Genomic DNA, 22,688 nt, shown 5'->3' with positions numbered 1-22,688 from the left:
AATAGTATTTTTAGCTCGAATCTGACTATTTCTTTCCCCAGCATGTGAGAGACAGAAAAAGAAAGAAAGAGGTACACATACACACAAGAGGGGCTGTCAAGGTACGAGCTGAGACCATATTGGGATGCTCTATGAATATCAACTAGCATATGTTTCAGTGCCACACTATCCCTGCTTCCCTTTCATAAACATCCTCTTGGCACAAGCTGGCATGTGTGTTTCTTGCCCACATGCCAAGGTTTCCCATCGACACGTTCTTTTAATGATCCTGATTTTTCTCTCGTCTCTCTCCCCTCCCTCGTCCTTCCTCTCGCTCTCTCTCTCTCTCGCTGCATCTTTATCACGCCGTGTACCTCTCCAATCCGCCCACCTCCCCTTGATAATCTTTCATTATATCTACTTTCAGGTTTGTTTACAGAAGTGTCCGTGCAGTCATCCTCCTCCTCTCCTCCCCTGTTTCTATCTCTCTAATCCTCTTTTATCGTTTCCTCTTCAGTCGTCCGTTGATTCCTGCACACTGAGATTGGATCAATCGGCTCTCCGCTTCCTCTCCTGTCCTCTCCTCCACTGCAACTTAGTTTCTGTTTTTCATTTAGATGCACCTCTCCCCCAAATCTCTTCCTCCTCCACCACTCCCGTCTCTTTCTTACTCCCTCGGCATTCTTGCCTCGGCATTCCCTTTCCGCTCCCTTGTGTTTTTTTTGTTTTTGACCCCCCACTTCCCACAAACATTTTAATCATGTTCTGAAGTAAAGGAGCACAGAGCTGGTGTGTGTTTTCTAGTGTCTTCCTTCCTATCCTGTAGCTCAAAGCAAGATGTAAGTGTAGTGTTCCTCACTGTGATGAATGAAGTGTACGTGCGTGCGTGTGTGTGTGAAAGGTCTGATCGACCCAGGATGTGATTGCCAAGGGCTTGCTCACCTGTTCAGTGTCTGTGCCTTTCACGCCCGCCGCAGCCTTGTTTTTCTCTATCAAGGATTTGTGGAGGGGAGTATTAGTGTTTATATGGGTTATTGAGGATGTTGCTGTGGATCTCTGCGTGTTAGCACAATTTCAGTCTCCTTCGAATCGTTCAGAAGTGTAGCCTCTTTCCTTCGGGCCGTTGAATCTTCCTCAGCTTGGGTGAATGATGATAGGGATGATGATAGCCTGTACTCCAGGGCTCCACAAGTAGCAACACCAGCATGGCTCAAAGCCGTCTCGGCATCCACATTTGTGTCTTCTTTGTGTGTGTGTGTGTGTGTGTGTGTGTGTCCTGCTGTCAAATTCTCTCTCTCTTGGTAAGGGGCTTTTAGGCCTGCCAACTCAAGTCATCTTCAGCAAGTGTCCAGAGGCCTAATTCTGAAACAGCCACCCCCCCCACACTCAAATGCTACAGTTGGGCAGACAGTCAGAAGATGGTTGTGGGCTCAAGGGTCCTTCTTCGAAGTCAAAAGCGACCCTGGTTACTCATGCAGGCAGTGGGTCATGCAAAAATAGTACTGTACCGAGCGGCACTTGCTTCAAATAGACAGGTAGTGGTTTTAATAGATGATCGGCGTGAGGAAAATGAGAATAAGTACGCTTTTCACAGCTCGGAAAAATCCAACAAAGTGTCCTTGATCTGTTATTAGAGCTGTACTATAACAATTATTACAACATGCACTTCACGGTTCAGTGATAGTAATGAGCACTTTTTAAGGCAGTGATGGACAGGCTGGCCTCAGTAAGAGTGCCGACTGTATGAGCAGGATTCAAGGGAAAAGCTCCTTTCTCCTTCTCCCTCAGTTTCAAGCACTCTCTCCTCTGTTAAATGTTTGATCACTTCCTTCTCAGTTCACACAGATCATCTTCAGCAAAGCCAGATGACAGCATGTATTGTATACCGTCCGCTTTAAGGAGTGCTGTGATGGGCTGGCTCAGTGTGAAGAGTTGGTGGAAATGGACAGCCTTTGTATCCTGAAGGTAGACTTCACTGGTGTCGACTTCAGCAGGACAGCTGGCTGAGTGTTAGTGAGCGCCGACCTGAAAAGAGACAGCAGGCAAGAGTAGTATTAGAGGCTTCATTTGGAGATGCATTTGAGCAACGAGGTAAAATCTGTCTGATACAATGGGCCATTTGTAACACATCAGACGTGAAAAGAGAGTGCACAACAAGGAGGATTAAAGGTCACTGATTCAGTTCACGACACTCTTTACAAATTTTGGATTACTGTATGATGCTAATGGAACCAGAGACATTATAATAGAGAGCCAGAGAGACGTGGCACAGATTTTGATGGAAGATCGCTTCAAAAGATGGATGGATGGACAGTGCTGTCTACAAGCCTTTTGTTTCAAAATGTAACATGCAAATGCATGCGCAACAAATGTAGCTGCATAAATACAGCTTAATCAAAATAAGTGAGCCGCGTGATAATGATGATGGTGACACTTGTAGAAGTTATGCTAAAACATTTCAAGATGTGCCAAGAATTAAGACTGAGTCTTCTGAAGTAACGTGTCTTAGAAGCTGCATAAAATACATTATGTCATTGGCTTTGGGGCCAAGCGAGTCACTTTAAGTCATTCGTGTATCTACATTTTAACGAAAGCCTCTTAAGTTTGAGTCGGCTTGTAGTTTTTACTCTTATTTTAAGCGATGTTAAAAGCTTCATTTTCTTAACCACTGGAGCTTGTCACAGCTGTTTTTGGGTGAGAGGTGGGGTAATAACCACTCTATCACAGGACACAGAGAGACAGAAAACCATTCACACTTAGACATATGGCCAGTTTAAAATCACCAACCTTAAACTAATTTAAAGAAATGGATTCTGGTTAATAAAGGGGAATTGTTCTCATAAATCTGTTGTGGTAATGATCATAGAGTTTATTATATTTCCACAAAAAGAATATTTTAAATATTGGCTTAATGCTTAATGTGCCGTAAATGAAACATCTTCTAATATATCTTCATTTGTTACACCTGTTTTGTGTAAATGATGCCACCATGTGCTGTTGAGTCTTAATGTTGGCACAATACAGAATCCTAAAAGGTACAGGCTAAATAATTATCCCCATCTGAATGGTTATACCTCTTAAAATTAAGTACCTCGTGAAAATACTTCCTGAAGGTCACCACTGCATATGCACAGCACTGTGCTCCCAGTAGACACAAACCTCCCATTAAGGTAACTCCATATTTTATATCTGTGTTTTTTTTGTGTTTTTCTCTTCAGACAAATCTTTTGAGCTTTTATTAACCATCACGCACTAAGTGCCTGTATCTTATGTGCAGAATCAAACCCCCAGTGAACACTGGTTTTAGAGATATAAGGTTTTCATCAGGCATACTGAGTGTACAGAGACAAATTCATCAAGGCCATTAACTGCTCTGCTGCTCACATTCGCCTCTTCACTTCATCCCAAAGTAAGTAGACTACATCGCCAACTGGGAAATTATTATCCAGTTTGCTTAAACACAAATAGAGACAAACAAAGGCGTCCTCATTTTCATTTTCAAAGGACACGCGCTGCAGCTGAGAAGAACTTGGTCAACAGGCTTATGTCTGTACTCCTGTACATCCTCGAGGGCTGTTAAAAGCTGTGCACTCAGGGCGATGGTGTACAGGTTTTTGTTTCCCATGTGATGTAACTGGTTCCACAGATGGAAACTGGATGTGCAGTTCAGTGAGGTGTTTGGCGAGATAAATGATCCTTTTTATAGGACGTCTTCAGATTGATATCCAGTTGATGCCTAGTAAACTTATTCATATGTGCAGACTGTGGCTAACTCGCATAATGAAAATCAAGCGACGTGGGGCAGAATGATAAAGAGGCAGTGTTTTTGCCAAATGTGTCGACTTTGTTATTGGCATTAAGGAGAAATGAGATAATGGTCTAAGCAAGGACTTGGTGCGGCACTCATTGTTATTCAGTTCATTTGTAATTTGTTAAGGTCTAACAGTTTGCATTTTTGGACTTTAAAGTAGCTACAAAAATAAACACTAATTGGATGTCATCAGTCACGTATTAACAGCAGATGTCACCTTTAATAACGTGAACTGTCATTTTAAAGCTAGTCGCTTTACTTAGCTATAATTTCTGAGCCAACTACTCTTAGACTCTGCACTAATCTTTGCATACTGCAGGCAAAACGTCTGCCTGCACTGGACAAGAAGTGACTATTGAGCATCAGCAGCATCTCCACAGCTCACTGCCATTGGTCATTAGACATCAATATGTGAAGCTCTATCTGTGTGATGTCAAGGCTGTCCTTAAAACTTTTTTTGATGGAAGCAAGCCTAACTAGTGGGAGTGTGATGGGAGGACAGCAGACATAAGGAGCATCTATCAGAGCAAGGAGCTTGGAGGCAAAGTACATGCTAGTCATTTGGCAGAGTATGAAAACGGCTGTTTGTCAGAGTTTTGAGGAAGATTAGAGAAAGTTTCACCAAGGTAATGACTTTTGTTAGTCATAACTGCTTGAGAACATTAGGGAAATTGCAGCACTTTTCAAAGGAAATCCGTCTAAAAATAACCTTGTAGAAAGATGTTACACAAAACACGAATGGACACACTTTGACATGGAGTCACAATGATAAAGAAGTTCAAGGTTTTCGTTTATTTCCTCTTTCATGTGGTTTCATTCCTCTGATGTAAACATTTTCTAGAAATGCACTAATTAGTGGTAGAATATAAAAGTATGATAGAAAAGAGAGGTCAGCTGTTTCACTGTTAAGTCATTGAATGATATGAGGTGGGATCAGACCTTCAATATCAGGCAATGAAAATGGAAAAATGAAAACTACTCTTCGAGTGATAGTGAAGGTTGAAAAGGTCTGATGAAAACAAGTAAGCGAACGTCAAATAACAAGTTCTACCTTACTGAAATAACCATCATGTTTCAAAAGGGACTGCGTTTTCTTTGAAGGCGAAGGTGTCTAGTGTCAGGTTTGCATATCGCTTTTCTTCTTGGTCTGCAACCACTCTCCAATCAGTTGATGAATGCACATTTTTCTGTTGTTGATGGCGGTTATCATGGGGTCACTGACTGGTGACCCTGGAGACTAGGATTTGGCAGTAGATTTTAGAATGACTGCCAGCAACTACTTGCAACTATTCTGGGAGCATTTGTTTTTCCCTAGCAACCGGTAGTTGCCAGGTGGTCTACAACTAGTCTCTGGATGAAACACGCCTTAGCTGATTAGTCAAAAAGTTAATTTAAAACAAGGTGGGGGTTATAGCTTGCAAAGGGGGAACAATTATTATCTTTTCTTAATCTTAACTGATAGCAGATTTTGAGTTTAGGACCATTTGTTGGATAAAACACTTCAAACCATATCTGATATGCTCATTTCCAGTTCCATATTTTCATTCTGGGACTCTACTGAGAGGTCAAGAAAGCCCAAATTATCTTGTGCTAAGCTGTGGTGCAGCTTACATTCTTTCCCTTTTAGCTATTTTTCTTCTAACTAGCTACCCCTTGTACACCAGAAGTTTGTAGGTTAAGTGGGTGGCGCTGTGTTAATATAGGTTTTAGGTTGCAGTTTACTAAATTTACAATTACGCTTTATTTCATCAGCTTTTCGCCTGTAGAAAGGTTATATATAGAAAGCAAACTGATGTCTGCTATCGTAATATTATTTCTTCTAATGTTATGTCATCCTCTTTACATAACATGTCACACTGTCACTGAAACAAAGAAGCAGTTAAAAAGAAAGCAGTAATCCATATCGTGTGCTGAGGTCAAAAACATTTCTGACTGACCCTTCACTCCATGTTTTTTCTGTTGTACTCGATTTTTTTTTTTTTGTCTTTTTGCATAACAGAGACCGGAGAGAACATCTCGTTCCTCAGGGGGACAGAAGTCACTCAGCTCTTGTGAGCCAGTCTACAACAACTGTGTAGCCTACAGGCAGGCAACAGTATGTGACTTTCACTGTGGCATCTGTGCTGTTCAGACGCTCTCACTCCTCTTTCCTTTGTGTAGTAATAAGCAGATATTAGTGTTTTATTTTTCTTTGTTTGGTGCAGAGGCTTATAAAGAAGGCTAGAGATAATAAAACTGCATAAACCAATAAGTGTGATTCTGTACAGATACTGCATCCACATCTGAGCTCAGAGCGACTGAAGACTACAACAAAACAAATCTTTTTACGTTGTGGATACTTTTATGTTAAAGTAAAGTGTACAGATGAACAGTAAAATGATTCGTGTGACTACAGATGTACAGATGGTGGTAACATATGTGCATGAATACAGCCAGAGCATTCGCATGTGCATTGTTAGTGGTCACCTTGTACGATTTGCGGTTGGAAGCTATAACGAGTGGTACTACAGCTGTTTTTGCTGGCATATTCATTTGTACTGACATGAGGTTCGCAAAGAGGAAATGGTGACATTGAGGCTAAGTAGCATGATAAAAAAAAAACAACAACCTCAAAACCTTTTCCAAATCCTCCTCCAGATGACCTTCTAGCTGCACTGTCACAAATCTGACACACTGTAGTGGGGGTGGCAGGAAATTGACGATATCAAATCTCCATTTCCATCCACCCTTTGCTCCATCAGGCTGATCAGAATAATTGGGAAAATGGAAAGCAAAGAAAAGTGACAGCTGTGATACTTGGCAGTTTGCTCGCTCTGTGCGCCGGAGTGAGCTAGGACAGAGGAAGTGAGGAAGTAGGAGTTAGGGATTAATAGTTGCGGGGCTGGGGACCAAAGTCTGAGTACTTTGTAATCATGTGGCTGTCTAACCCCAGTGTTAGCGAGGTTGATGAGCATGTGTCCCTGCTGACACACACTCTCTCCATATCCACTCTGCTGAATATTAATATGGAAAAGAGAATTCCTCTGAGCCCCATTGTCAGACGGCCTATTGTTCTCTGCTGGCCTCCGCCTGGGCGCGAGTGTATGTGTGTGTTTTAGTATTAATGCGTAACTTGGTGTCTACATTGTGTGCTTATGCATATTAAGGCCATGTATTCATTGCAAGCGTGCGCTGGCTGCAGCAGAGCAGCCGTTAAAGCGGCAGTTGGGGAGATGAGGGGTGTGTTTGCGGCCCGCCATGGCCAATAAAGACAACTGGCCTGAGAACACTTGGACTAGCCATCAGGGCCCAACACTGGCAATTATTTCACCTAGAGGCGCTATCAGTAAAATGAACACTCTCATTAAAACCGTGTCCACATGTGTGTGCATTTAAATGCGTGTGCGCACACCCAAGTCAATTTAGAGACACGGCAAATATATGGCAACACAACTGCTCGTCTTTCAATCAAAGGGTAATGTGCTGTTTATGATGTTTTGACTGCGGTTGTGTGCTTGCGCACATGAGTATTTACATACTGAGTTCTCTCGGCGTGCCCATGTGAGCACACGCGTGAGCGTGTACGTCTGTGTTAGCTGTGTGTATGCATCTGTATGGATTTATGTGTGTGAGTGTGTGACTGTTTAACTACCCCACACACGTAACCTCCCCATCTCTGCCTCCCCGTTTCTCATTTACTGAGCCAGCGCCAGTGAGAAGGAGTGTGGGGAAACGAGAAAACAAGTGATAGGAGGGGGAGGAGAATGAGAGATGGTGAAATAGAGGCGGAGAGGGAGGTGAGGAGGGTATAGGTTTATACAGGGAAAAAAAAATGAAGTGAGGCTGGAGTAAAAGGGAGAAAGAGAGCAGGGACGGCAGAGAAGAGGGGAAGATAGAGAAGCAGGAAGATGGGGGAAAGAGGCAGAGGAGGAGGCAGCAGATTTATGAAGCCATTGGAATGTAATTTGGAGGCAGAAATTACTGTCAGCCTGTGCAAGGTTTAAAGTCAGTGAAGCCTGAATCCAGGCCCTGCCTCTGTGTGTGTGTTTGTGTGGCAAGTATCAGACAAATGGATAGCAAATGTGATGCAGAGTAATACCACAGAAGCTCCGCAGTTACTTGTCATACACAATGAATGCAGCGTGTAAGTGTTTATGCACACGCACATTTTTTACAACTACTCCATGCATGAGTGACATGACTGTATGGCATCAGAACACAACCCAGCATTCATATTTAACAGCTCATATTTCATCGATGCTTGAAGACACAGATACACCCCCGCACGCAAACGCGCACACACACTTGCACAAACACAGGCGCTGAATTCTTGTCAGGCTCCGAAGGCCATGACTCCGGCAGAATCAGTCGAGGGTGTCGACGTGGACAGAACGAAGGCTGGAGGGAGCTGAGCGGGAAAGAAAAAGACAGAGAGCGTGTCAAGGATAGACAGAGAGAAAGGTAGAGGTGGGAAATGAAAAAGATAGAGGGGGAGAGAGAGGGAGAGACTCTAAGAGGAGCTAAAAAGAAGAGCGAGAGGGATGTGACTAGCTTTCTAACGCAGCAACACACAGCTTCCATTTAGCATGAGAGGGAGGGGCGGAGAGGGAGAGAGATGAGGGAAGCGACAAAGCAGGAATAATCAGCAAACATCTAAAGGGAGGGAAAGGCTCAATACAGTATATTTTTTCTGATCTGGCGTTACTTTGACAGTTGGTTGTAATGCACACACTTGGGGTTGGCTCTATTTTTGCTGCTAATTTCTACACCGACTTCTCATCGATTAGTTGCAGTGAGCACAAAGGGCAAGCAGTTGAGGCTGGAGTTATTTTTGAAATATTATCCTTTTGACAACACTTTCCTTAAAAAAGAAAAGAAAACCAATACAGTGTTGGTCTGCCCCTCAATGCTTCCTGACCTCCTTAAACTGCCTGCGGCTCTCAGCCCAAAGCCCATTTGTTTGTACTGAAGAAGAACATCTTTAAAACTGCAAATAATTAGTGCATTTGCTGAGGATTATATGGCAATGTATGCGCTTCTATTGAGGGAAAGCACTCTTTATTTTAAAAAGCGTTACCTCCAATAGTATTGTATTTGTAATAATGAGGATCGTTTATTGACATTGGAATGATTCCAATCTACCTCCTCCTTCTCCCAAATTCATCTAAAAAAAGAAATTTAGAAATAAAAGAAAAAAGCCTCCCCTGGTAATATTGGAAGTCCATTACTGGCTTGATGCAAAGCTTGGTGGGCATCCCTAGTCTGAATAGATGAAATGTGGACTTGCATTGCCTAATGCTGCAGTCACACTTGGGGAAAATAGTGGTTAGAGACCACAACATGACAGAAATGATTGTGACCGTGTACAATGAACTTAAAATCTCTGAGTCAGTCTCCAGTCTGAGATCGAATGGGGTCACAAACAATTACGTGGAATCTGTTTGTGATAATATGGTGATTAGCTGTTATTAATACAGCAAATATGGCAAATCTGTTGCCGTCAGTGTTGCAAATGTGTTATTGTCAGATATTAAATTTCATATTAACTACCGGAAATTCAGAAATTGCTCCACAAATAGTGACCTAGCTGCTGCAGGACGACGGTTTAGCTGCAAAATTAACTAGGCGCTCAGTAACCTTCCTTTTATGCAGGAATACAACCAGAATACAACTAGCTGGCAACCCACTGAGTCGAGCCTCCTGTAGATATGTGTGGCAGATACTTTCATTGAACTCGGATTGACTGCAATGTACTGGATCAGTTCAGTTCAATGTATTTATTTGAAAGGGAAAATGCAGTTTAACGTAATTCCAGAACAGAGCACATAAAACTGCTGTGCTGCACATCGAATTTAAGTCTGCTACTAATTTCCAGCACTTGTCCCTTGTTGGGCTTTTACATTAGTAATGCACAAGCAATATTTACAACTTTCAGTTAGATAAAACCATAATAAACATGTAGAGATGGTGATGGTCTGTCTGAGAGTCTAAGTTGGACTGTGATTGTTTAGCGACCTGTGCAAACACCTTGTGATCAAAAGTGGCTGCCGCAGCGATTTGCAATTGGTTTCCGACAGCAAAGAAAATCTGACGCAGTCACCCGACAATTACAGATTTTCCTCTAAAGGCAGGAAGTTACCATCCTCTCTTTTACTTTAGTGAGACTGAGTCACAGACTGGAGCTTTTTAGGACATTTTCCAGATATGAGGTACAAAATGTAACTAAAATTCAGAAGGTTCAGCAATAACATGAAATTGACTTGTTTCATTCACTCAGAAATGGAACAAAATGTTTGTACAGAGATCCAAGTGCAGTAGTTTAGCGCTGTGATACAAGAGTTTATGCGTGACAATAATGAAAATCTCAATTTTATTGCTTACATATTTGATTTCTCTTGTGTAACAAAACTTATATTTTCTTTGTTTCTTCTTCTGTTGTTGCAAAATGAAATCGGTGAAATGTCAGTCTTTCTTTGTGCTGCTTTTTGTTTTGGCCATTTCAAGCTGAGGACTGAATCCCTCACTGCATAACTGCAGGAATGTGAAGCAGTGCTCTGAAAATTCCAACACGTTTGTTGTTGCACACATGGAGAAGGGGAAAAAATGTCACACTTCTGATAAATGTCAAGACAAATGTGTTTAACACAGTGACTGGGTAAGATCAGCTTCTTAAAGCAGATCAGTGCTTGGGTGGTTTACGCACCACCCAGCTGCTCCCCTAAAATGGATGCCTCTGAAACACACAGACACACAAAGTTCTCCAGATCTTTTCCACACTTTCTGAAACGAACGTCGACACCGTCACCCTCTCAGTCTCTCTTCTTGCTCTTTTGGCCTGTGGACTGACTTTCTCGCTGACACACAAACGCATCAGCTCTCTATTCTTTTCTCCTCGTTGCCAGTGATAACGAAAGCAGCACCATTATGCACTGTGACAACACTACCTCCCACTTACTCTTCAAGGCAGTTCATACCACAGTACAAACTCTGTTTCTGTCTCCGCCTGCTTCCCTCCATCTCTCTCCTCTCACTCAGAATAGTGTTGAGGTCAATTAGCTCTGAATTTGCTTATACACTTGGCTGACTGCTTCAGGATGCTGGAAGGTGTTAAGGAGCATCTGTAGATTATTTAAAAGGTTTTCAAACAGTTTTTTTTCTCTGACATTCATCCCCTTTAACACCTTCTCCTACTGTTTGCTATTTACATGTTTCTACATTTTTTTTTGGTCTCTCCCTTTCTTTCTTTATCTTAGATTTTCTCTCTTTGTTAAGTAAAACTAAACTTTTTGCATTATTACTTTATTACAACAGATGGGTAAAGTTATTGTTATGTAAATGAAGCAGTTTTCTGCTAAAGTTTCAACACCTCTAGATTAACTTTGAAAAAAGCAAACAAAAACCCCCAGATTTAAGTTGATCTATCTTTGTTTTTTATTTACAGACGATAAATTGAGTGTGATCTTTGAGTTATCGTGGTTTAGTAGTGATGCAAATGGATAACTTGCCATTTGTAGGAGTTTCATAAATGATGAAAACTCCACCGATCAATCACGATCGTCACATTGTTATCGCCACAGGCCAAAGATGGAAAAGCCACCAGCATCATTAAGGGGACAAATTATGCTGGCTGTCTGGACTGGTCCAACCTCAGTCGTGTGTGGCTGTGCTGAGCGGGGGCTATCCCCTCACGCCTGAGAGGATATGTGGCCGAAATGGTGCGTTATTTCCAGTTTATCCTTCAGAATATAGTTTGGACAGAAATTTACAAGGCAAGATAATAAACGTTGGATCTTTGCATAACTGCTTGACTGTCTTGGTGTATGCCTTGGTGGTGTATACGTTTTGTATGCCCCATCACATTTGTTGATACTAATTAAAGTTGAAATTTAGCCATTTAAAAAAAAAAAGTATTTAAGTTATCTTAAAACACCATATGTAAGGTACAACATACACTAACATATTTTTTTCTCCAGCGTCACTGGAAGATGAGGATCTTACTGGCTCAGAAACAAAAGCCACCTTAATTACTTAACATTTATATAAATATATGCTAGCTTAATCTATAATAATATAGCATTTAATGTATCAGTAGTTTTTTTTTTATTGTATTGATCCTTTAAATCTCAAAAATGATCCAATAACTAAAGCTTTAAGGGAGTAAATGCTGCTGACCCGTGCATGCTGCAGGTAACCCTGTTGTCTGCCTTCAACAAAGGTAAAAAAAAAAAAAGTTTGTGGCAAACTGGATAAATGATATTTATTTCAGGGTTAGGGTTAGGGGTTAGGGTTGTGCTGTCACTGGGTTTGGGAGCAGGTGGAATAGACTGAATTTTCTTCACAATTTAAAAAAAAAAACTCAGCAGGTGTTTTCGTGCACTTTTATTAGCACTTTAATGTGAAAATACTGAGTGGAAATAGAAAATACTCATCAATGAGGCTTCAGTTCGCCTCACCAGTGAACACGATTAATGGAAACATCATTAACGGCCCTAACAGACCAGCAACTTGCCCAACAGATTTTTCTTTTTTTTCCCCCCCTGACAGATTTAAAATTTCAAAGACCGACAATGATGTTATTGACAACAAAATTTAAGAGGTTTAAGTTTTTTTTTTTAAAAATCTTAACAATAGTCTGTACACATAATTAATCTCGTATCGATTTAAGGGCTATAAATCTAAACTAATCTGGCAACGTATCGCCTGAGTAGCCGAGTATTGTTTACTCACAACTTAACTTAATTACATTTTTAGTTCATTATTTTACTTCACTTTTGTTTATGAATCAGCTATCAATTATAGCTACATGTCTGCAATTCTTACATAGAGGAAATGTTGTGTAATTTTTTTTAATAAAGCCAGCAGCATCCATCTGCCAAGTGTCCGTGATATTGGCGAGGTGAGTTGTCTGCACTGAGTCCAGGGGGTACTAAAGGGCCACAGCTACCCTGGTGTCTCTAAAGAAGTGTCTGCTGTTGTTGCAGTAGACGTGGGAGCTGTCATACTTGTGAAAATAAAGCTAATAATTTTGTTGGGGTGATTTTGTTAGTACAATAAAGGAACTACATCCGAATTTCATTATAGGATCTTTGGTTGCATTATGATTAGTGAAATAAATCTCATTCTATCAGCATTGATGTCTTTAATATGGGTCAGCCCTACCTTTCATGTGCAGGTCTATTCATTTCAGGCCAGGTTATTGATGGTTTATTAGGTGGGATGTTAGTAAAGCGTGAAAATCGAAGACAAACTTTCTAAATTCAATCCTTTGCTGTCTGTGTCTGTCTGTGTGTGGTTAAAATGTTTCTTGCTGTGCATTCTTTCCTTCCCTGTACGACTCCTCCTCTGCTTCTTCTGAGCAAAAAGGACAAAACTCCAGCGGTGATAAGCTACTGAGAGGCAAGCAGTGCAAATGGGAAATTTCAATAGATGGGTCCCAAAACCTTCTGTTGAGAGGGAGAGAAAAGATGGAAAAAAAAGGAATGAAAGGAAGAGGATAAAGAGGAAAGATGGAAGAGGGGGAGCGTCGATGGAGGCGGACAGGGAGACAAAGTGAACTATAGAGTTTTCGCCCTGAAGGAAGCCGGTATCCAAAGAGAGAATGAACGGCAGAGGAGGCAGTAAACAAGACTTTGAGAGAGAGCGCTGCTGAAGAGGGGAAAAGAAGAAGAAGAGGAGGAGGAGAAGTTGGGTCGCGATGGACTAGAGAGTCTAGGAGGGGAGCTGCAAAGGGACGACAGCAGTGGAGATGAGAGACGTGAAGAAGATTGGTTAACACACACACGCACAAAAACACACACACAAACTCTCACACGACACCCAGAGTGAAGGTGTTTTGCATAAATATGGTGCGAATAATGAAAACGCTGGCGGGTTCATTTTAAACACAGCAGCTAATAATTAAAGCAGCCAGACCTCACACTATGGGGCTACAAAGACAGCACACAGATTTTTATGCATAAGCGGTAAATAAACTGTATTATCTCTCTAGGGGCTCTCTGAGGGCTGCGGCCTTGGGTCCTTGCAATATATTCACATCGCTGTGAGCTTGAGCCCAGCTAATTCACCCACCCGCTCTACCTCCAATTAGGGTTAGACAGATACGCAGCCTTAATGATGAGTTTTCTTATTCCCTGACTGAAGTTGCTCCTATCCCCAAAGTCCTAGCCTTTCAATTAAAATTTGATCATTTTTAACAGCAAAGTGAAAACTCAGATTTCAAATGATTCACAGGACAGAAGCGTTCCATAACTGTAATTAGACGGCGATACACAGAAAAGCCAGTGAAAACCTCACAGATGAAGGCTTTTAGGTGGGTTGGCAGCTCCTTAAGGAAGGGTGAGGCAGGTTTCATTGCAGGTTTTTACAGACTGACACCCTTGAAGCTATGAGTAACATCCTCCCACGCCATGTTGGAGTGATTTCTCTGCTCAGCCATCTGCAATAAAGCAAAAATATTCCTAAAAACATATTTAGACCGAGGCCTCCGTCACGTCGGCAGTGGACGATGCGACCTGGCTGGTGCCTGAATGAAACATAAACAGCTTTAATACCGGCCTCTTACGCTGGCCTAACACTGTTCTCTATCAGCACAGGAGGAATGCATCAAATTTATACGCTCAGAGAAACTGCACACCCATCTGCCTGCAGTATAATGTGCCAGGAGATGCTATGATATACCCCGACTCTCAGCAAAACACAAAATGCAGCCCTGCATACACACACATCGTCTTGTGACAGTACGTGGATAAATTGTGCCATTAAATATGATTGAGGGGTTTTCCGTTTCTCTCTCAATCTCTTCCTGTCTGTGTCTCGCTCAAAATGAGGCATGCACAGGAAACACCTACAGATGGGTAATTTAAGGGCCGCACACCCTCTCACACACTCCACCAGAAGGCACTCTTAGATAGGTCACTATTACTCTCGCTAGATTGAACTTGGCACTTATGCCTTTGGAGGAGAATCCCCGGAGTCCTGTGTGTGTGTGTGTGTGTGTGTGTGTGTGTGTGTGTGTGTGTGTGTGTGTGTGTGTGTGTGTGTCGGACAAAGCAAGTCATTTTTAATCCACTAATATGTGATGTACATGTGGCCTCCTGGTGGCGGGCTAAAGCTCAAATCCAGCTGACAACCTTTCCTACATTTTGCCCACCAGTGTTTTATATTACTTCCTGTCACTCTCCATTTCATTATTATTCTAGGGAAGGGGAAAAAAGGGAGCTAAACTTCTTAAAAAGAGGACCAAAAAATCCCCCCAACTTGCATGTGAAAAGGCGCTGTTGCTGAGTAAAGAGGCTGAGCTGAAAGCACTTAGAGTCTGCCAGCTGTCTGTCGTTCTGTTTTCGCTGTGTTTATCTTTGTTCCTAATTGTAAACAGACAATGAGTACACTCCAGAGAAGCTATAGGGTAATTATCAATTCTTATTCAAGATCAAAGTCTAGTGCAACCCATGCATACCTAAGAGATCTATTGGCATTCTATTCATCAGGTCGAGCACGTATTCCTGCCACTTGTCCTTACGCTCATGCACCATCTTGTCTTGCTTTGCAGAAAGAGGAGCACTTTCTGAACATTACTAGGCATCATGACTGATGATTTCAAAGAGTGTAGCACAGTTTGACTATAACTCTTTTCTGCCATAGGCGATTAGACATATAAGGCCTTGTGCACCTTGTGTTATAACGCAACCAATCTCTGCTCTTTCTGGAAAACTGGTCATAAAGTCATTCACCAATAAAATGGAGGCAAAAACATCACTAAATAAGGGCAATTTATGCAAGCAAGCATGTAAAGGATAGAAATCAGATGTTTCCTACAAACTCACTTTTATTTTAGAACACTTACTGTTTGCCATTAAGCAACGAGAAACCTCGGGACAAACCTGCCAGCAAAAAAACACAGCTGGTGCAAATCTCAAAATCGAAAATTAAGCTTTTATTTTTTTAATCTTTTTATTTTTTTTAAGTTCCAAGTAAATTACATGCACCACATGTCATTGCAACACTAATTTCTGCTGCAGGCAGAGCACTCAGACTGTTGCAACAGATGCAAACTGTGGTGCAACTAATACGAAAGTGGAAAACGTAGACAACATTGAGCTTTTGTAACACTCGTACCTTTACACATTTTGGGTTCGTGTGAGGTATTCCTTTTTTAAAAAAAAAAAAAAATCATTTTAGATTCTCAGTGATGTCACATATTGTTACGTGTTTTGAGTAATTTGCAACACACACAAAGAAAGACTCACAGAGGGGGAAAAAAATGGAGGATGTCACCCATCATGAAAATCCCATGTTCAGATGATGAATGGCTCTTGATACCCAAAGTAATCACTAAACCCTGGCCGTAGGTTCCTGATTTATTCATTAATACTTTCATACCTGTCCCTCTCCATTAGCTTTCAGAGCCTTTGATCCGAGAAGGATCAAAAAGAAATCCCTCTTTGCCTCGACTGAACTCCTCATCCAGACGATCACATCTTTGGTCTTTGCGTTTCCTTCACCACTGGGCTTATTTTCTTTACAAACATTTTCTTTCTACAATGATTTTTGACACGGTAACAACCACAATTTGTCAGAAACTTCAGCTCACAGTGATGCAGTGTGATACTTTCTAATTACCTCCCATTAACCTCCAGTAAACACGCTTAATCACAACAGTTCATCTGTGGTTTTCTTCAGCATGAGGTGCTACTGCTAATGGTAATTCTGGAGGTGTTTAACGCAGTAAAAACAGCAGAGGTGAAACCTTTTTGGCTAATTTGTTGATTAGGCGACCCACAGAAAATTATTGGCATAATTACTGTGATAATCAATTAATTGCTTCAGTAATTATGCAGGTTAAATGGCTGGATATTTGCTGGTTTGAGTGGCTGAATTGTTAGAATTTGGTCGGTTAGTTCAGAATGGGGCTTCTGGAAGTGTATCACTCCCAAATCTCAGTTTCCTGCATTGGCTTTCAGTAAAATACAGAACTGAATTCAAAATATCGCCAATCGTTTATAAATCACTAGACGGCTAGGGCTCTAAATCTATATCTGAGAGTTTAATGGACACAAAGTTGGTCTCTAAGATCTGCAAGATCCCAGTCACCTAGAAGGTTCACAGATCTGAACCTAAACAGGGCGATAAGGTGTTTTGCCTCTATGCTGCTCAACGCTGGAACCAACTACCCACTGAGGTCACATCATCTCCAACACTAGCTATTTTTAAAAAGAAGATAAAACAGCTTTATCCAGGACTACTTTACTCCAGTGTTAATTTTGTCGAAGAATAATTAGTTTATATTTTAGTCATCATCTAATTCACAAGGACAGAAACTGTGATGAAATGTATTGGACGCGTTCTTCAATAAATAAAAACAATATGAAAATGTTCTGGAGAGACGAGATCCAATGAGAACTGAATAGGTTGTGTAGAAAGGCGGGACGAGTTTGCACGTGATCCAATCAGAAGTAATCTCCTTGTCCAGTAAGGTCAGAAGGGCACATTTGATCTGATGGTAGGGCTAGCTCCCACACTCCCTGTTTCTCATAATGACGCGACAAAATGTCAGCGCTAGGTGGAAGAGAAGAGGAGACATATGGACGCATTTTGCATTGTAGTAAAAACAAGATAAACTTTCACACTTTTAACTTTTAGTCTGCTGAATCTTTAGATTTGAAAATTTTACATTTAGTCTATAATAACCTAAAATGATCTAATAATTTAAATTATGATTAAAACTAAATCAAGATGAACACTGCTTTTAACTAACCAGATTGCTGTACCATCATCATTATTAATTTGATTATTTTGGTGTTACTCCATCTCTTCTTTTATTTTTCATTTTAATTTTGTCTCATAAGGCACCTTGAATGACTGTAGTGTTTGAAAGGTGCTAAATATACATTATAAACTTGCCTTGCCTCATTATATATGATAGCTGATTTTCAGTATTGTGTGACTTCAGACTGTTAGACGTCAGCTAGTGTAATATAAACTACACGTAGGTGTGCGTAAAACAAATTGCCCATATTTTTAAAAATGAGTCATTTTCTCTTCCATGTCAGAGGGTATTGTTAACGAAAGCCAAAGTTTAGACTGCATGTCTGAAAACTCTCATTAAAAAAAGAAGGCACGGCTCCATTTATTGACACCCTTTGTCAAACAGCTTCTCACCGTCTTCCATATGTTCCTTAAATAAAACATCAGTGAAATTTTTACTTTTTAATAAACAGCCAGGGTTCATTGGTGCATTCCTGTCACGTCTGTTCACAGTCTCTTTATGCATAAATGAGAATTTTAATGGAACAGAACGTAGCTTATTTCTTGTTTTCTGCTGTTACTCAGCTCATTCTGCCGTTTAATCACAGGTGCCAGTATTTCTGGGGGCGCCTTTGGCTGGTGTAAAGCTAGGTATGAGAACAGTGCGGACGCTCTGAAGTCATCTCTGCTGCTCAAACAAAAGCTCATCTCTGAACTTCCCTCTGCGTGACTCCTACGCTCTCTGACCCGCCTGCATCTCCCACACTCTTCCTCTGCTCCAACAAATAGACTGACGCACATACTCAGACACACACATGCACATAATGCAATATAACAGAGAATAATGCAAGGCCACTGTGTTTTTGTGCGTGTACGTTTGTCTGAAAGCATCCCAAATTGTCAAAACCTTCCCGTGTGTAATGCATCCAATGCACTGCTGTTCTTATCTGGCGTTTCTGTGAGACATACAGTATTTATTTCAGGTTATCTGGGATTTGTATTTATTATGCCTTTCCAAGACGGTTTCAGCCAAAACATTGCATTACTGGATTGTTTCAGGGCCACATAGCCTCCTACAATAGCTTGCATAGAGAATAAATGGATATATCTTGGAACAACATGTGTCTTGAAACCATCATATCTGGTTCCTGACCTTCCTGGTGTATGTAGAAAGCAGTGTTTACTTCATTAACCCTCTCTCTATATGTGTGTGTGTGTAATTTGATCACATGTGATTGGTGCGGTGTCTAAACAGCCCACAATCTGTCATCAGATTTGATTCACATGCCGTTAAATCCTGTCTGCTGTACTGAAACATGTGCCCTTTACCCTTTATTTTTTGACTAAGTGATAAAAGGGAAAGCAGAAGAGGGAGGTGAAATTAAAATTTTAGCCACGCTGTGAATGGTAAAATAACTAATCTAGGCCTTTAAGGGAAAACATATAACCAGCTAGTTGAAAGTTTACGTTGTACTAGCTGAGTAGTTCTACCGCCAGCTCCTGGTTTTGTTGTGATAGCTTAGATTTGATCTCAGTTCAGGCAAATAGTGAGCATGCTTATCATCACCAGGTGTAAACAGTGCTACAGTTCAGTACAGTCTGTACTTTTTGAAGTTTTGAGGTCACAGTTCGGCACAATTTTCAGGAAAGCATCACAAACAAAGAAACTCAAAGAGCACCTCGATCAAAACGCTGACTGAAAGACTGAAGCCAATCAAAGACTAACACAAACATGATGAAAATCTAAATAATATGGCATCTCATCATTAAACAAATTAAACTAGACGGGCACTCAAATGTTATTGATTTATCTGGCAAATTTACAGAACGTTATCTGTAATGGGCTTTTGCTACACCTCTGCACTTTCATGAAAATCAGCCTGGCAGTTTTTGCATAATCCTGCTGGCAGATGAACACAAACCAACCAACAGCAGAGTTAAATTTACCATCAAGACAAAATTCTAATATACATCAACACCGCCTTACTTTTTGTCAACACTGATCTATCTGTTTTGAATAAACTTTATTAGAGATGTTGCTTGATTAAAATTAACTGGAGCCTTGATGCTTCTGTTCGAGGTAAGTTAGCACATTATACACGACAGAGTTTCTGCTGCTGTCATTCGTTTTGCGCTCAGTTGTTTACTACAGTGACTTTAGTCATGCTACCATGAGTCAGGAAGCGCACGTATTTATGTTCAAATAAAGCTCTTTTAGCCCAGTTGAACTCTAAACAGCATATCTCATCTTTATGTAATGAACTTCAAGAATCTGAGTCAGTTTGGGACTCTTTGATGTTTCGAAGCATCAACGTTCAACCCCTACACAAGATTCGAAGCGCTGCATGAGCATTGTATAGCTGAAAGACGACAACATTTCCAAAATGGAACTCGCTCTCTAGATTTTCTTTTATGTGGATATTATCTTTTATAATCAAAACTCTTAAAAACAAGGAATTGGATTTGATTAAGGTGATGCAGATAACAAGTTAATACCTGATTAATGCATGTGGTTTTTCAATTAGCAGCTTTTTCTAATCAACGCTGTTTTTTGTTTTTTGTTAGCCTGGGACAAATATTTGCACATATGTGCTTCTGGCATGAACAACATGAGGGATCTGTACAGTACGATTGGTTATTCTGACTTCTAAAGAAGGAGCTCAGATCAGAGTTATAGATTTTTGTCATCATCAGTTTGACTGTTTACATCTAAATGAGCTTTGTGTTCTCCTCCTCGTGTTAAGAGAAGATAAAATGTGCCGTAATCATCAGTAAATTATCCTGGGTGCTGTCTCAGTCTGAGTCTCTGTAAAGCTGTTCAGGGCAGGGTTATGAAATCATTGTTTCGGGGGCGGGTTAAACTCTAAATCTGGCTACAAGTGCAGTATTTCCCACACATGTGGTGTGACTACAAAACACTAATGTGCAGGTATATGTGGAAGGCCATATATAGCAGACAACACTCTTCTGTTGGGTTGTTCTGTTTATTAGTTAAAGAAAGTGCATGTTTTAGTCCCACAGACTGTACCATTACATAAGCTTTTAAACTGCTGACAGGTGATGTGAATAACATCGATCATCTCACTAATAATAGTTTGCTGGTGTTTGTGGATGATGCCACCCACCAAGCACCAAGCACAACATCATGTGGTCCACCATACCATAAAGACTGCACGCTAGCAGGTCAAAGAATACCACAAACATCCCAAGGCATGCTCAGATAGTAAGATCTGCAGTAGGCCCAGGCATCACAGCACACCGCCAGAGGTCCCATGACTGGGGCCTGATGGGTCAGAGCTGGTTTAGAGAGGGAGCGAAGGGGACTTGCACAATATTAGACATTTACTTTTAATCTTGTAGCTGTCAGTATTGGTATATCAGCAAAAATACTGAGCTCTGTACTGTTTTTTTTCCCCCCATTTGTATTCAATGACAAGACAATTTCCGCTCTTGCTGATCAATAAAGCCCAATTTGATCTGGTTCAGTTCATCTGGTTCATCAGTTTAACTTAACCATTTACCATCCTGAGACAGCAAAAGGTTTAACATAAATAAATAAATATATAAATGAACTGTCATGAAAAGGCCACAAGCCAGCGCCGGTCAGCATGGACATCATCCATTTACTCCAATTGGGTATTGATTTGGACGGGTACCAATTCCAGTATTGAATCATTAATAAAAGGAAATGTTAACAGCATGCCAGAGTCACTCAATTATTTACATTTTGCCGTGAAACATTAATGCTGAACGTCATGATTTTAGGCTTGGAAACAAATCGACGGACAGCGGTTAATAGCGATGTAAATCTCAGTAGAAGTAAGCCACAGTGCTGTAATAAAGACGATAAAGGTCGGATTTAAAAAAAATAAATACAGAATCAGAGATCATCAAAGTAGGCATGTTAGATGTGATGGTATAATAGCCCCAGGACAGCAGACATATTACTGAGATACATGAAGCAGAGTTTTGCCACAGGGAACTGACCCAGTGCCTTGAACGTGAGCGTGCAATCACTCAGTGGTAAACTGAACAAAGTGCCACCAGGGAAATAACGTCACTCCTGATCAAAACTGTGGGTAGTTACAACCCCCAAGGTCATACTGCTGGGGTTTTATATTTAACAGTACAGAATACACTGACTGCATATTGCACAGTCTAACAAGGACGGAGTAAAGTTTGAAGGAAAATATATTACATCAACAATTAAAAGAAAAGAAAAGACTGCATGTAATATTAACCTACTAAGACCTGAACTCTTCCACAGCATGCATTTTTAATTTCTCTTTGATATTTGGGCGTATTGGGCCCGATGAATGTAAAAACAAAGAATTACCAGATTTTTTTTTTTTTACCTTAATTTTGTTTTTAAGAAAATAAGAGCCACATATGAGGATATTTGTTTAAAATTTCGATAGAACAGTAGCAGTATAATGTCCTCGTAAGTGGATATCAGGCCCATGTAGAGCAAAATTGAGTATTTTGGTCTAAATAACCCAAAACGTGATGTCCACATATGTGGACGCCAGGTCCTAGGAGGTTAATGGAGTTGGAAAGCCAACAGAAGATTGTAGCTCTGCAGTTCTTCCCATCCATGTGAAACCACTCAGAGCCTTTCATGTGATTGTTGCGGTCATGCTTTGCTCTGATAATCCCGCCTTCTCAGCGCCACGCAGAAGACAGACAAAGTTACTGGTGGAAAGCTGAGTGTTTACCAGCTAAAGGCTCAGATGTTTCCCACCCTGCTGATTAAAGGTGAACCAGAAGAAGAGGGAATTTTGGACCTAAACTCATCAGTTGGCCAGAAATCAAGTAAATGCTCATGTTGCTTGGTGTGTTTCTTTAATACACTCTATTCACCCAGTAAGTTTTTTGTTCATTTTTTCAAACTTGTTGCTGTGCCCTCAGTGTGACCTGGAAAAATATGTTAATTCTAAAAAAGCAGACTTGTTGTTTTCCGGTAAATCTAATTAGCTTTATACAAATTCCCCACTGAGCCTCAACTTAATAAAGGTCTGCTAGAAAAGCCTCCACTTTAAACAGTTAATATTCAGTGGGATAACATCTAATACCCTATGTGTTGTTTTAAAGCAGGCTCTAGGATCATACTTTTTAATAATGTGTTTTATTTACCCAATAGTAGCATCAGCAACCCGATGGCACAGTTTAGTCAACA

General features: G+C 40.8%; 2 protein-coding genes across 4 annotated transcripts in view; one reads left to right on the top strand and one right to left on the bottom strand.

The window, feature by feature from the left end:
* macrod1 (mono-ADP ribosylhydrolase 1) overlaps window positions 1-22,688 on the top strand; it is a 147,633-nt gene that overhangs the window by 39,523 nt on the left and 85,422 nt on the right. The window lies entirely within an intron of this gene.
* Window positions 1-22,688, bottom strand: part of flrt1b (fibronectin leucine rich transmembrane protein 1b) — a 32,278-nt gene that overhangs the window by 7,313 nt on the left and 2,277 nt on the right. For both annotated transcript variants that reach the window (XM_082546926.1, XM_082546925.1), the window contains exon 2: window positions 922-2,004. The gene's annotated coding sequence lies outside the window, so the exon portion shown is untranslated. The remainder of the gene's footprint in view (window positions 1-921; window positions 2,005-22,688) is intronic.

The sequence above is a fragment of the Aulonocara stuartgranti genome, assembly GCF_965226115.1.
Source record: "Aulonocara stuartgranti genome assembly, chromosome: 2".
Taxonomy (NCBI): domain Eukaryota; kingdom Metazoa; phylum Chordata; class Actinopteri; order Cichliformes; family Cichlidae; genus Aulonocara; species Aulonocara stuartgranti.
Note: the sequence above shows the minus strand (reverse complement) of the source record. Positions and strands in the feature narration are given on the sequence as shown.